Genomic DNA, 7119 nt, shown 5'->3' with positions numbered 1-7119 from the left:
GACGACCTACTCATAATTGGTACAAGTGTGTCAACTATCTAGAAATTTAAAAAGCAAACATGGGAGGAATTTAACATGAGTAATATCGGTAAGCTATGTTATTACCTGGGTATCGAGGTGGATCAGAAAGGAACTTATATCGATCTTAAGCAAGTTGCCTACGCTAGAAAATTGCTTGACAAGGCTGGAATGATGGAATGTAATTCAGAAAAATATCCAATGGAACCAAGACTTTAACTTGGAAAAGATTGTAAGGGTAAGGCAATCAATTCTACTCAGTTCAAAAGTTTGGGGAAAGATTACGGGACTTAGTTCACACATGTCCAGACATTGTGTACTATGTTGGCATAGTTAGCCGCTATATAGAACGTCCTACAGTAATACATATGGCTGCAATCAAGCAACGTGAAGGGAACAACAAATTTCAGATTAGTTATTGGGCAAGAGATGCTTGTACATAACAACACTAAGTCACCTTGACAACCCTAAGGATAAGTTGTATGATAATCCCATTATATTCTGTATTTGTATTTCTTGAGTCTGTAAAAATGCTAAGTAGATTAGACTGAAGAATTTTTCTATGAGGAGTCATCAGGCTAAGGAATAAACTCTGAAAAAAGATCAATCTTGATCATGCCTCAGAGAGAAGTGTAGAAGTTTAGAGTTGAATAGTGTTGTTCTAGGAAAAATATTCTAAGTCAGATATCGACAAGTCACAAATCAAGGAATATAGTGATGTATATCGAGAAGTCAAAAATGGCTTGTAGAGAAGTCCCAAGAGATTTCGACAAGTCAATCTGCATATTGAGAACTGGAGATATCAACAAGTCAAAAATTCCATATGGAGAACTAAAGATATTGACAAGTCAAAAGCTTATGTAGAGAACTAGAGATATCGACAAGTCTTTCTACTTGTAGAGAACTGAAGATATCGATAAGTCAAAAGCTTATGTAGAGAACTAGAGATATCGACAAGTCATTCTACTTGTAGAGAACTAGAGACCTCGAGAAGTCATAACACCTATCAAGAAGTAGAGATATCAAAAAGTCATTTTACTTATCGATATGTGACATTTATACACGATAAAAGAGATCTCGACAAACAACTTCAGAATTCAGAATACAGACAACTTGAAGATCCAAGATTATCAGTCAACATTGAATTAGAAAGCCTATAAATGCAGCTTGAAGAATACAAGATCAAGGGCCAAGATGAACTGGACAAAGGAGGATCACAGACTTAGTAGATTCTACACAGATATATTGTACTAGAAATAGAACCAGACAAATGAGCTTTAGAAAATGTGTTAGTCTATTTAAGTGCAAGTTCTGTAAACCGTGCATGTTGATCTATAAAACATGTCACGGGTCCTTATTTCAAAAACTAACAAACAAATCTAGGAAATCTTGTATTCTCTCAAGAGAAGTAGTTGAGTTCTTATTTTCAAGAACAAAAATTTGTAGCACAAACAAATTTGATTTAATACAAATCAAGTAAGTTGTTGATAAATTACTTGTGTCTTTACATTTAGTCTTTTATCACTGTAAATTTATCTAGCTGTTAAGTTCAAAGAGCCACAAGCAATCAAAGTTAATCAAGAAAACAAGAAAATACATTCACCCCCTCCCCCATGTTGCACTTCTACCTAACACTAGTCTATACACGAGGACTGAGAAATTATTTGGTGAGTGGATATTCTGATAGCAACTTGGCAGGGAATATTGATAATAAAAAGAGCACTGGTGGTACGACCTTCTACTTAGACGAGTGCTTAGTTACATGGATCTCACAAAAGCAACGTTGTGTCTCTTTGTCATCATGCGAGGCTGAATTTATGGCAGTTATGGTTGCGTGATGTCAAGGCGTATGGTTAAGGAATTTTGGGACAGCCCCCAAATCCGGGGTCATGATTGGGTATCACTAAACAAATTTAAACAATATAAATCCGTATATTAAGATAAATATACAGATGACCCCTCAATTCTGAATCGATTACAGGTTATGGTATGAAACAAGAATCTAAAATATCTAAACTTTTTATAATTACTTTCTCATCTTAATGACACTGTGATATCCAACTGTCTGAAGCTGGGATCTCTCCATCGCGCTATCTACTGCGAGTTATCTATAACTATCTTGGTGTGTCTCTGAAAGAATAAGAAAATAATAAAGCAAGAGTGAGCCAATAATGCCCATCAAGTACTATAATTTGGTTCCCATGTATTAAAAATAACAAAGTATATCTATCGTAAAGAAATCACTAGAATGAAGTTCAAACACTATTACGATTTAAATAATTGAATGAATAAAATATCAGCCTTCATTGGAAACCTATCATAAATTTGATTTTTCTCTAAAACATAACAACTGACAATTATTTGATTCATCTTATGAATTTGTTACTTGATTTATTTCACAACTGGAAAACTTTTAAAAGAAGGAATGTCGTTAGTGACAATCAACAATAAATTAGACTGTACACTATAACCAACATATGTACTATACCCCGCTGATTAGACGCGATACAGTACGGATCTATGCCCATCTAAATAAACCCACCATCATATAGGGTCCAATCCATTCCTTGTCCTTTTTGTAACCATACAGTTCATAGAGTATTTGATGGTAAATCATTTTGGTTAAAACATCATGATTCAGGGTTCGCAAATAACCCAGAATAATAGGTATTTGCTCATGAGATCAATAATAATGAAAGAACAAGAATAAGGGATACTTGCATAATCAAGATTTATTACAGCGAAATGTAAAATATTTAACTATTCTGAATTTAGAATATGGGGGAAATACTTGACTCAGTTGATCATGTATCTGATCTTTAACCATCTTTCATGTAAATCTTTTCTTGGATCGGCTCTCGTCTATATGTATCTTAAACAACAGATTCCCTGATCTTTACTCGTCATTCACTATTTTCTGTTTAGACCATTTCATCTCTAAGTGTGCTCGTCTCAGGTTTTACATATAAACAAGTTTTACTTTTAATCTCTCAGTTTGACCTTGAACACTTCGAACAATGTGTATCATTTTCAAGGCTTTTGATGATAGAAGCAGGTAGATGATGCTCTTGGATTCCATTTGATAACAAATATGACCCATTTTGTTGTTCAAACCACTTCAAAATCACCCTTTGATTTTATAAAAATGACCCTTGTTTTTATAAAAATAAAAATATGAATTTTGTGGGTTTTGACGTCCTGGTAGAGACCCGGCCCGATAATTTTATGTAAAATGAAACATTTCTTAAATTAAAATATATCTCGACAATAAATATAACCCGCGACAATTCACAAAATGAAGCCAAACATGCCACACCTAATATAGACCATCCATGTAATGTATAACTTAATGTAATTCTGTTTTAACACGTAACAAAATATCCAAAAAATATTTTGTTCCCACGGAACTGTATATAACATATAACAAGAACATTTATGACCAGAAATATCTCAGCTGAGATAAACACATAATATTTTATTTTAATACATCATAAAATAATTGCAAAATTCCCGTATCTTACAAATTTGCTAAGTCAAATAACATATATGAACTTATGTCCGGTGGTAATTATGTTGACAACAGATTAGCGATTGATTTAGGAAGAAACCTAGTATTCTATGGATGGAGCAAACACATATACATTTGAAACCATTTTATCTGCGAGTGTGTCAAACAAGGGGAGATTTTGATAAGCATATACGTATGGATAAGCAGCGAGCTGACATCCTGACCAAAACAATGTATGTAACTAAATTCGAGAGAATGCAAACATTGTAGTGGATTAAGGACCTGCGGAAACCAACTTAGATTAAGAGGAATATATTAGCATTTAATCTAAGCGTATCTAGTTTTTAAATAAAAATAGTTGTTGTCCTGTTTTGTAGCAGTTTGATTTAGGGGTCGTGGTCCCTGACAATCGTGTGTCAGGGACCGTTTAAATAACACATTATTCCAGGGGCGTCAAATCTATATTTCAACGGTCCGGATTGAAGATTTATTTTTACCTTCCGCTATAAATATCCGCGGAAAGGACTTTTTCCTTTCCGCTATAAATATCCGCGGAAAGGAAAAAGTCCTTTCCGCGGATATTTCTAGCGGAAGGTAAAAAAAATCCTTTAATCTGGGCCTTTGAAATAAAGATCTAAGGGTTGTGAAGCAGTGTATTAGATAAGGTTTATTTAACACATGATTGTTAGGGATTAAAACCCTTGATTTAGTCGTGGTTTATTTTAATGTTGAGATGAGTATTAGTACGTGTAGTTGTTTGTGGATTGTTTGCATGAGTATTTTTAGCAAGCATTGTATTTTTCGTATTTATCTTCCTTCTGTATTCAGTTATCTTTAATGAGAAATATCAGCACTTTGCTGTGCATATCACTGAGTCATATTTGCTGTGCATATCACTGAGTCATATACGTGTATGTGTAAATCTGGTTTTAAGGTTTACAAACCACACAATTAATTCTAATCTAATGGTTGTAGCATGGTCTCCAAACAGTGGTGAAGCTATATTGGGGCTAGTGGGAACTAAAGCCTCCACTAGATTTAGAGTTCACTTTACTTTAATATTTTTTATCCCCTACTAAACCTTTTTTTAGGAATGAAAATTTATTTAAATTGGAAATTCTAAGGGTAATTTCTCCAACTACAAGTTTGGAGGAGAAATAAAACAGTTTGGCAATTAAAACCATACATGGTAATCTAGCCATAAAATGAGTAGCCATGTTAACTTGTCTTCTAACATGACGAACATATAGATCTGACCGGTGCTTGAGCTTCTCTTTGCTTTCTTCCAGAACATGTCCAACCTCGACTTGATATGTTTCCTCCTTCTGCAAAGCCTTTACTACCATTTTAGCATCGCATTCGATGATCACTTGTCTCAGTCCAGTATCTTCTAGCTAATGCACAACTTCATATATTCCTCTAGCTTCTGCTTCTGTAACTATAACGTCCCCTGCTAATTTCATTACTTTGCCTTCAACAAATTGACCTTTGTCATCTCGTATAATCATGCTACATATTGATACTCGGTCCCGACCTCTGCCAACACTCTTTGGCAAATGTACATTCATAGAATAGATGGCGTAGATGTTCAATGTTGACTTCACATATTAGGCACATAATTGGTATTGAATTTCCTTTATGCTTCAGGAGAATCCTAACTGGCACATTGTTTTTTGCAAAACCTCCAAATAAAGACTCTAATCTTGTGAGGTGGCTGGAGCTTCCATAAATATTATCATCCTTTAACATCTTTATTGTCTACCTCATTTGTACATTGAGAAACCCAGTATTGATATGCAGATTTCACATTATAGACTCCGTTATTCGAATTAAACCAAGTTACCCTTTCCTTGACATCTATCTGCAGTATTCTTGTTTGGAGAATAAGTTGAATATCAATATCCAGAAAATCTTCTCTTACCTTTTGCACGTCCCAGCATTTGCTTTCAGAACGGAAGTAATGACAAACCTTTTCTTCTCTACTGATATTCAAGTGATTGTCCTCCACACAAAAGTCAGATTTTCCGTTTAACCAAGGATCTTTGAACATTCTTATGTCTTTCCCATCACCAAGTACCCATTTGAAACCCTTTTTCAGCACTTCTTTCACCTCCCAAATACCTTATCAGATGAAACTTGAGTCAGTCCCCTTATTTGCTTGTAACACATGATGTCTTGAAAAGTATCGAGCCTTAAACATACGTGCTACTAGAGAATTTGGTTTCTGACAGAAGTTCCAAATGTGCTTTCCCAAAAGAGCTGTATTAAACCCATGCATGTCATTAAATCCCAAACCACCTCTTCTTTTTGTAAGAGCCATTTTATTTTATCTTGACCATCTTATTTCTTATTCTTATCCCCCCTAGAACCCCATTAGTATCCATTCATGAGCCTCTTCATTTCAGTGCACAAGGATTTAGGTATTGCAAAGCAGGACATAGCATGAGTAGGAATAGTTTGAGCTACATTCTTCACCATAACTGTCTTTCCTGCTTTAGAGAGTAATCTGTTGCCCTAATCCTATACTTTTTTCCATATTCGCTCTTTAACAAAGTTAAATATTGCCTTTTTGAACCTGCCAATTAGAGAAGGCAGTCCTAGATATTTGTAGTTCCCTATCTCGTTGTGGACCTCTATAATCTCTTTTATCTCTTGTTGTTTGTCTCTCCTTACATTTGCACTGAAGAATATACCCGATTTTTGATAATTTACCAACTTACCTGACTTAAATCTATAATCGTTTAACAAAGCTTTGATAGACGTGGCTTTGATAGAGTTAGCTTTGAAAAATAGAAAACTATCATCGGAAAATAACAAGTGTGATACCTGAGGAGCCTCTGGGCAAATTTGACAGCCTGTAATGGTCGCTTCTCTAGCTGCTCTTAATAAATAATGTGATAACCCTTCCACGCAAAAGAGGAATAGATAGGGTGATAGCGGATCTCACCGTCTCAATCCATGACTCGGATGAATTGGCTCTACAGACATTCCATTAAATGCCACAATATAACTCACAGGGGTGACACATAACATGATCCACTTTATATATGTACTATTAAACCCCATAATTTGCATCCTTTTCTCCAAGTAACCGCAATCTACATGGTCATAAGTCTTAACGATATCGAGTTTTAGAGCCACCTCCCCATCATGACGATATTTTTCTTCTTCATGTAGTGTATATTCTCAAAAGTCATTTGAACATTATCTGATATAGATTTGTCATGTACAAATGCAGATTGGTTTTCATAGATTCCAGTAAGGAGAATTCCTTTGAGCATGTTAGCAAGTACTTTTGCTACTATTTTGTAAAGCACATTACATAAGGCAGTGTTGCACAAATCTGTCATCCTCTCTATATTTTCTTTTTTAGGTATGAGCACCAATTTTGTGTCACTTAAGTTTGCAGGCAACACACCTGCAGTTAACCCAGTTTTGCAACATTAAAAAATCTCTTTACCAATTAATCCCCAAAAGTGTTGAAAAAATGTCGGGCTAAATCCGTCAGGGTCAGCACTTTTGTCAGGGTGCATCTATTTCACTGCCATAGTGAATACTACAAAATTTATTTCAGTTAACTTAATATTTTGAGC

This window comes from Apium graveolens, chromosome 4 (assembly GCF_009905375.1).
Source record: "Apium graveolens cultivar Ventura chromosome 4, ASM990537v1, whole genome shotgun sequence".
In the NCBI taxonomy this organism is placed as follows: Eukaryota; Viridiplantae; Streptophyta; class Magnoliopsida; order Apiales; family Apiaceae; genus Apium; species Apium graveolens.
This window is presented reverse-complemented; position numbering follows the sequence as displayed.